We start from the raw sequence: 9,775 nt of genomic DNA, 5'->3' as shown, positions 1-9,775 counted from the left end.
GTATGATTTTAAGCAAATCTCATGATATATGGGGCTTAATCCAATCACTAGTCATGATTTGTGAATGATTTGAGCAGGCAGAACTGCAATCATTGAACCAAAAACAAAGGCTGTGTGGGAGAGAGAGCTCATAAATAAACAGACAACTGAAGCAAGTATTATCTATTTTTAAATGTACATTGCAATCTGGATATTCCACAATTATAGACCTAATAACAAACATTTTAGTTTTTGGCAGTTCAGCTGGGTCAAGGGGGTCTAGTTGTACTCAAAACAAACAGCAACTCAATCTAACTGCAATAACAAAGTCTTCATAAGGACGAGTCTCAGCTTTGTTTTGTTTTCATTAATTTCTTTCAGCTGCAATATGGTTCCACATGAAAATACACCACGTAACTATAAACCCCCCTTGGGCAATCCATAGTCACTTTCAAATTCCAAATAAAGAACAGTCTCCATCATGTTGGAGAGTAGCAAAATCATTATGGCAGGATTTATGGGGTGAAGAGATAGCTGATGTCTAGCCCTCAGCAGGGTAGATATAAACTCATGTTTTAAAAAAGAAAGACAAGAAAAACATGTATCATGCCAGGATTCCTAAGAAAGACTGGCAGGCCACTGGTATCAAAATAGAAGGAAAAGAGAAGTAATTTCTGATACTCTCTGGTTTAAACACTCCAGTCTGGTTATGATCTTGAAGACTACTGTGAAGCTATAGCCCAAAGCCCTATTATTTACAGTGGCTCAAACCATGACATCTGTGAGGTTACACCTCTTTCAAAATAACCTAATGTTATCCTCTGTCATTTGGATCAATGCAGCAGTGAAATCTGATCACAGATAACTGAGCCAAAAGAAAGGCATTCCTCTCCTCTCTTGAGTTGCATTGTGCTAGGTGTATCAGAGTAGTGTATGTCGAATTTCAGCCTATTGTATCATCTAATATTGGGACTCAGCCTTGGGCGTCTGACACATCACAATGTAAAGCAGCTCTCGTTTCTCTAACTAGCTACCATTCTATGTGTTTGTTGCAATTAACTGCTTGCAAAAACAACTCCATTTGCCACTGAATAGGAAGTCTAACTGTGATCCAGTTAGAGTTTGCCCCGTCCAGTTACCTCAAAATGCTTTACAGTATTACTGAATGAGTGAGGCACAGAGGGTGGGATTTTGAGAAACTCTCATTGGGCACCTCTACGTTGCATTAAGAGGGGGAAAAAAATAAATGTCCGCAGCGAGTCTCAGAATGTGGGTCTACAGATTTGGGCTTGCACTATGGGATTAAAAATAGCAGTGTAGACACTCCCACTTGCGCTGGTGCCTAGCCTCTGAGATCCACCCCCTTCACTGGCTCTCAGAGCCTGGGCTCCAGCCTGAGCAGGAATGTCTACACTGCTATTTTTAGCCTCGTAGTGCAAGCCCCCGAGCCCGTGTCAGTTGACCTGGGCTCTGAGACTTGCTGCAGCCGGGTTTTATTTATTTATTTATTTATTTGCGGTTTAGCTATACCTATTGTTGGCTTAATTCTGCTCCCAAGGGTTTTCATTAGGCTGAACATATACTATGAGCTAATGAAAGAAAATCGCTGAAAAGACTAATGTGAAAAATGCTTGGAATCTTTACAGCACCCAGCAGTTAATGCCGGTAAGTATGTTCTACATTCCCATGGACTTCGTCTTCCAACAGTGCAAATATTATTAAAGGAAATGGCAGGATGAAAGGGAATAGCTTCAGGAAGCACTTTAGGTTCCTTTTAGCACCGCTACACGGAGACAGTAGAGTGATGAGGAGAGGGAGAGAGAAATAGTAGAACTGAGATGCAGACTGCTTCCACAGAGCAGCGCTGTTCACATGTAACGCTGAGTAAGTGAAGTGGTATATGTAATGGTGACAGCAGGATGCTCTGTAAGGATGTCAGGGATGCTTCTAGGAAAGCAGGTACTGGGGGGCATTGAGGGTAGGGAGAATTGTGAAACAAAGAGCAGCGTTAACTAATCCCTTTGGTCTGTGTGCCTCAATGGCAGAACCAGGGCTCAAAGGCGACCTCGTAGCCACTGGTAGCATGTCATGTCATCTGCTTCCTCAGCCATTGCTGCCGGGTGAGTGGAGAGTGTGGAAGGAGTAATGATAATAATAGTGGGAGATTTCAATTATCCCCATATTGCCATGGAACAAATCACCTCAGGACGAAATGCAGAGACAAAATTTCTTGATACTTTAAATGACTGCTTCTTAGAGCAGCTGGTAAGGGAACCCACAAGGGGAGAGGCAACTCTCGATTTAGTCCTGAATGGAGCGCAGGAGCTGGTCCAAGAGGTAACTATAACAGGACCGCTTGGAAATAGTGACCATAATGTAAAAACATTAACATCCCTGCGGTGGGAAGAACACCTCAACAGTCCAACACTGTGGCATTTAATTTCAGAAAGGGGAACTATGCAAAAATGAGGGGATTAGTTAAACAGAAATTAAAAGGTACAGTGACTAGAGTGAAATCCCTGCAAGCTGCATGGATGCTTTTCAAAGACACCATAATAAAGGCCCAACTTAAATGTATACCCCAAATTAAAAAACACAGTAAAAGAACTGAAAAAGACCCACCGTGGCTTAACAAGCATGTAAAAGAAGCAGTGAGAGATAAAAAGGCATCTTCTAAAAACTGGAAGTCAAATCCTAGTGAGGTAAATAGAAAGGAACATAAACACTACCTAATCAAGTTCAAAAATGTAATAAGAAAAGCCAAAGAGGAGTTTGAAGAACTGTTAACCAAAAACTCAAAAGGTAATAACAAAATGTTTTGTAAGTACATCAGAAGCAGGAAGCCTGCTAAACAACCAGTGGGGCCTCTAGACAATAGAGATACAAAAGACGATAAAGTCATTGCGGAAAAACTAAATGGATTCTTTGCTTCAGTTTTCATGGCCGAGGATGTTAGGAAGATTCCCAAACCTGAGCCCACTTTTGTAGGTGACAAATCAGAGGACTTGTCACAGATTGAGGTGGTCACTAGAGGAGATTCTTTTGGAACTTAACTTGAGAATAAACTAAATCAGTAAAGATAGTTGCTGCCTTCGGAGAGACCAAGGTATTGGCCTCCAGTTGCCAATCTCAAAGATGTTCTGAAAAGAACTCAAATGTGAAGTTGTGGACTATTAACTGGGGTTTGAAACCTGCACTTTAAGATCACGATTCTGTACGCTCAATGTACTTGAAGATAGCTAATGTATACGCCCAATATTTTATAAAAGGCGCTACTACGTAGGAGACCCTCAAAAACTACAAGGACTTCACCAACTTCAATACACCAAGCTCTAATACGTCAGTACTTTCACACGGGCTAAAACTGGGCTAAATTAGCAAGTGCATGAAACACATAAGTAAAAGAATAAATGTCAAGACACATAGAAGGGCAACATAAATGTTGGAGGTCAATTTTCAGAGTTACAATTATGTGTGGTGTATGAACAGGGAAATCGTATCTTACTATCTAATTAAGAGTCTCTTTAAAGGGCGAGTGCAAGCAAACATGTGACGTACAACCTGGGGTGATCAGATGGATTATCACAACTGGTTACGAAAAGGTTCTTAACAGCAGGTGCTACATATATGATTTGGTCCAGTAACAGCCTTTTTGATAAAGGTGCCCTTTTACAATATCGGATAACTACGGCAGTAAGAGTTAAGTAGCTTGTCATTGTGCTAAGAGTGAAGGTCCGTTCTTAGAAGGATTGAGAACTGGTTAAAGAGACAGGGAAAACAGGGTTACCGAATCAATGGCGGTTAAACCTTGTCAGAATGGAGAGAGGGCTAACTTTAAGTGGTGGCTCCCCAATGAGTAACAGGTCCGCCTAGGACCAATCACCCTATTTCAATTTCTTTAGCAAATTGATCATGGAGTAATAGGGGAAAAGAGGTGAGGTGGACAAAGTTAGCAGATGAACAAGTGAAACTGCTTCAAACTATAGTATTTATTATATAAGGAACCAAAGACCAAGCACTGTGAATAACACTTTCAGATAAAATGCTCACAAAACTAAGTAAGTGAATGCAGCAAATTGGCAAATTGAAATTTAATGTGATAAATGTAAAGTAATGTTATATTGGAGAGAAATAACCCCAATATACATATCAAATATGATGGGGCAATTTATGCTACAATGAATTCAGGAATAAAGACTTGGAGGTCATTGGGATAGTATTCATCTGAAATAGACGTTCCCGAGCTGCGTGTCAGTGAGCAGTCAATGAGGACAACAGGATGTTAGGAATCATTAAAAGGGTAGCAAAATAATGATGGAGAGTGTCTTATGTAGCCTGTTATATTAAAATGCGCACTGGATAACAGCCACAATCAGTGGATTACTTCGTCTATAACAGCATGTGTGAGCTCCATCTCAAAAAAGATATACTGGCACAAGTCAAAAAAGGTTCAGAGAAGGACAACTAAAAATGATAGGTGTGAGCAAATGGTGTCTCCATATAGAGGAAGAGATTAAGAGAGCTAGGAGCTTTTCATCTTTTGAAAAAGAGGAGATATCAAGGGTGGGATATGTGAACATGAGAGTACATAAAATCATTGCAGTGATGTAGAAGTAAATTAAGGAAAAGTATTTTACTTGTTCTGATAATAACAAGGAACTAGGGCCACCAAAGTAAAATCATGAGGGCAGACAGGTTTTAAACAAATATAAACGAAGTCTCTTCACACAACTTGTGGATAAGCCTTGCTGAGGAGTTGTGAAGCTAGGACTATTACAGCGTTAAAAGAGAACTGATAAATTCAATGAGGTTAGTCCGTAATGGAATATTAGCCAGGATGGGTAAGTAACGGTGTCCATACTCTGTTTGTGCAGATAGGTGGAGGTGAAGGCAGGAGAGAGATGACTTGCTCATTGTCTGTTAGGTTCACTCCCTCTGGGGCACCTGGCATTGGCCACTCTCAGTAGACAGGATACTGGGCTAGATGGACCCTTGATCTGACCCAGTACAGCCATTTTTATGTTCTTATGTAAGGAGAAAAGACCCTCTGTGCATGTGGCTTGGGTTCTGAGAGGTTGTGGCTGGGTTTTCCCAAAGTTTCCTGGCTTCTATGGCTTTATTTGGTGTCAACCTCTGCCCCTACTGCAATCCTGAAAACCAGAAGTTGGGAGAGGAACAGGGCCAAATAGTCATTGAATTCCACTGGGATTTGGGGCTGCATTGTTTCCTGCCCTCTTTGGATTTTATAGGGCAGGGCAACTGGGGTCTAAGAGCCTGATTCTCTCCTTTCTTAGGCCACTCAATCGATCAATGTGGAGGGTGTAACTGAATGGAGACCCAGACCACTATCGCTGCCTTTATCTCCTGCATCTCAGCTGTGCTGAGCACAAGGTTGGCACAGCTAGGACTGTCTACTTATATTCAGGATTTATAGAGCCACAGTCATTATAGAATCCACGCTTCTCACCATCTTTAATGCACCACATCAGCCCTTGTCACACAGGAAGTCAGGACAGCAGGGAATTAAACCTCGCACTCTCACAGCCCAGGCTAGTGCCCTGCCTACTGGCCCCTCTTTTCTCTCTGAGGCCATGATCTTTTGCTTTTGAAAATAATATTCATCTTTTGCCTCACACCAGAGTTCCCTGTTTCCTAGTGCTGTGAAATTAAATGAAAAAAAGATAATTACTGGCATGATGATAATTGTATGCATTGTACTCTCAGCAGCACTCATAGAAATGAAATAAATACTGTTTTCCCCGCCACTGCTGAGAGGTGGAGAGGTTGAAGTTAACTAAAATAAACTGTCCTAATTTTTCAAATCTGTGTCTTTATTCTTTAAACCTGCCATGTATATATTCCAAAACTAACTCCATGGTATGTTGCTGGCTAATTCGAGAATACAAGAGAAAGGGGTTATTTTAATGCTTTGTGGGTTGTGCTGTCCAAGTGGAAAAGAGATTCTTGACCTTCTGTACCAAAATGAAGACTTCTCTTTCATCTGGTTTCCATTCTATTATTTGTGCACCTTGTTGTATTTATCATTGAAATCCTGGTGTCTTCTCCTTGACCCGTGTTCCAGTGATTTATGAGAAATTGCTGATCCAGCTGTTATCTTTGGCATCTGGTGATTTAGTTCAGACAGACCCTGAAGAATGTGGAGAAAGTAAATGTGATTTTTGAACTGCCTAATGCCTCTACGTTGCACGCAGCAGATGGGCCAAAAAATGCTAGTTAAAAATCATTCTTAATGAGTCACATATTCCTACTTGACATTGCTAGAAGAAAACTCAACAATCAAAATTTTATGAAAAAAACTAAGATCTAAATTACACTTAATTTTTGTGTAGCAATTACTCTTGCCAAGTTGAACTATTTAATACATTAAATAACAGGTAATAGGATACAGAGCTTTTTGCTTCTCAACTGCTAGCTGAGGTAGTTAGTGACTCAAAGTCCTCACCATCTGTTGGCTGTTTGGGTTGATGGTCCTAGTCCAGTTCTAGATTGAAAGCCACCAGCTGGCAGTTTCAACAGGAAAGGCCAAGACATGAGTGGTCATGGAAACTAAAATACCTTTTCACACCTTGAGGAGGTTCCTCTGGATTGAGTTACCAGTGGGGAAAGCTTGCCCTGGCAATCAAAGGATGTCAGTCTCCAGGACTGCCACGTGACACTTTTCCCTGTGCAAAATTCACCCTAAATTACAAAAAAAAAAGGATTGAAACATCAACTGCAAAACTGTACATATATCCCTAGAGGTTTGCTATCACTGGAGACCTGCTCCTATGTCATATGTCATTAACTATCACAAAGATTTTGGGCAACCTTCCTATTGTACAGAGTATTTTTAGTACCCTAAGTTAGTGGCTCTCAACCTTTCCAGATTACTGTACCTCTTTCAGGAGTCATATTTGTCCTGCGTATCCTAAGTTTCACGTCACTTAAAAACTACTTGCTTACAAAATCGGACATACAAATACAGAAGTGTCACAGCACGCTATTACTGAAAAATTGCTGACTTTCTCATTTTTACCATATAATTATAAACTAAATTGATTGGAATATTAATATTGTACTTACATTTCAGTGTGTATATAGAGCAATATAAAAAAGCCATTGTCTGTTTGAAATTTTAGCTTGTACAGACTTCGCTAGTGCTTTTTATGTAGCCTGTTCTAAAACTAGGCAAATATCTAAATGAGTTGATGTACACATTGGAAAACCTCTTTGTATCCCTAGGGGTATGTGTACCCCTGATTGAGACCCACTGCCCTAAGTTGTTTTCTGGGGTTAGCTCTTGCTACTGTTTGTGGCAACAGTTTCCGGTGCATGTAGATGAGCCTCAACCAAAACCCCATAGCCAAACCCCTCTGTGCTTGGAAGAAGTTCGGATCCAAACTTTGAGCCCATCTTTAACAACCAATATGATACTGGGTTTCTTGAAAACTCAGGCCCATCATTTAGACATTAAATCAGCAATTGGCATGTACAACAGAGATAAGTTGGTGTTTTCTTTAGCTGCCTACTTTTGTGTAAACTCTATGTAAGTCCCCATCAGTTTAAAACCCTTGAATGTTTGGGAACTCCTGGGAACCAATGCATGATGGACAAATTCTGCCCTTGGATATGTGCCCACATGTTTCGTTTTCTCCAGTGAGAGATGTGTTGACTAATGCTAGTTCCGTTGCTTAATCTTCTTGTGGGAGGCACTTACGCCTGGTCTACACTAGGAAATTAGGCCAGTATAACTACATTGCTTGGGGTATGAAAAATCCACATCCCTGAGTGATGCAGACAGACAGACCTAACCCCCAGTGTAGACAGCACTAGGCTGATGGGAGAATTCTCCTGTCAACCTAGCTAATGTCTCTCAGGGAGGTGGATTACCTACATTGATGGAAGAACCCTTCCTGCTGGCATAGGGAGTGTCTACACAGAAGTGCTACAGCAGTGCAGCTGCACCACTGTAGCATTTTACATATAGACACGCCCTTAGATACTATGTTGGTGTGGATGCTATAAGAACCTGAATAAACTTTGTGAAGGGAAAATTGAGCCTCTATTTCCATTGCACAGTAAAGGGGGGGAAACTTTTTGTGTTCTTTTCTGCACTCCTAGATCTGCATTCAAATTAGCGTCTCATTAAGCTGTAGGTAACAATTGCAGATCCATACTAATAGCAGCCATGTTCAGAGTTTTGGGGTGTTATGCCTACATAATTTTCTTTTTGATCTTCCCCCCCACTGCACATAATGCTTAAAGTGGAACCATTCTTTGGACTTCACCTCGCTTGATCACTGCCACCATGGAAAACAATGGAATTCTCAAGTTTGAGCTTTTCTTTCAACGCTCTGTCTCCAGTCCCTAGAAATTATAATCTGACCTCCGTCACCACAACCGCTTCGTGTTGGATCATTTTCAGCCTCAAGGCCATCTTTCAGCAGCTGCCTTCTAGCCTTTCTTTAAGCAGCTGGTGTATCCATCGCTCCCTGTTGTACTTTGATTTCATAGAGCTATGTCCATTCACACCAGCTGAGGAGTTGGACCATTTTTTCTCCTTTTCCTGTACCTATAAATCCATCTCTTCCATTGTTTCATTAGCTCTAACTCTGAGGTGCAGTGTTTATGAAAGACATGGTACAGACTGAAGTTCAAACTTGCTGACCGCAATCCTGAGGAGGACCTTTGACCTCAACAGGAGTTCAGCATCAGAGGGATTGGACCCACTTGTAATGTATAGTTTGCCTAACCTAGACTTTAAGGTCCTTGGGTCAGGGACTGTCTTCCTTTATGTACTGTACAGTGTCAAGCACATTAATAGGGAATGTGAATAATATTTTGTAGTACATTCCTTGGAGAAGCATGACAGTGAATATTAATAGTGATAATGGGGACTTAGAATTGTTTTCCAAATGAAATCACTTTCAATTGAACTTAATACAGAGTCTTCTATATTTCAGAAGTTGACAAAATGGAGGGAGAAATAGCTCAGTGGTTTGAGCATTGACCTGCTAAATCCAGGGTTGTGAATTCAATCCATTTGGGGCAAAAATCTGTGTGAGAATTGATCTTGCCTTGAGCAGGGGGTTGGAGTAGATGATCTCCTGAGGTTCCTTCCTTGTGATATTCTATGAATATTACATTCAGAAATTCTTACATATTCTATTTAAAAAGCAGTGCTTTCTTATTCCATAGAAGATAAAGTTTCAGGCAAGCTTTGTGAAATGCAAGCTATGACCTGAAGAAGAGCTCTATGAAGTTCAAAAGATTGCCTCTTTCAGCAACGGAAATTGGTCCAATAAAATATTACCTCATTCACCTAGTCTTGCAAATATTCATTAGTAATTTAGAGATATTGCTCCATCTACTGGAGTATCAATCCACTTGCAATTTGACTTGTATTCTAGCACACTGCAGCAAACAGCCACACATCAGCAACAAAGAAATGGGTTGGGCAAACATCAAAAGGTCCTAATGTTCCATACAATCAGATAAGCCTCAACATTTGGATAACAAAAACAACAAGGAGTCTGATGGCACCTTAAAGATTAACAGATTTATTTGGGCATAAGCTTGCATGGGTAAAAAACTTCACGTCAGATACATCTTCAGTTACAGAGAAACAGAAGCATGGGAAGGGAAAGTGACTTCCCTAAAATCACAACAAGTCAGCTGGACAGCCAGGAATAGACTCCAGATCTCCTGGAGCACAATATGGTGCCTTAGTCATTAGACAATACTGTCCCTTTGGAGGTTAACTGATGTTGCCCCATTTACAAATTTACCCATTTAA

Source organism: Chelonoidis abingdonii, chromosome 8, assembly GCF_003597395.2.
Source record: "Chelonoidis abingdonii isolate Lonesome George chromosome 8, CheloAbing_2.0, whole genome shotgun sequence".
NCBI lineage: Eukaryota > Metazoa > Chordata > Testudines > Testudinidae > Chelonoidis > Chelonoidis abingdonii.
The sequence above is the reverse complement of the archived record's forward strand: the minus strand, read 5'-3'. Positions refer to the sequence as shown.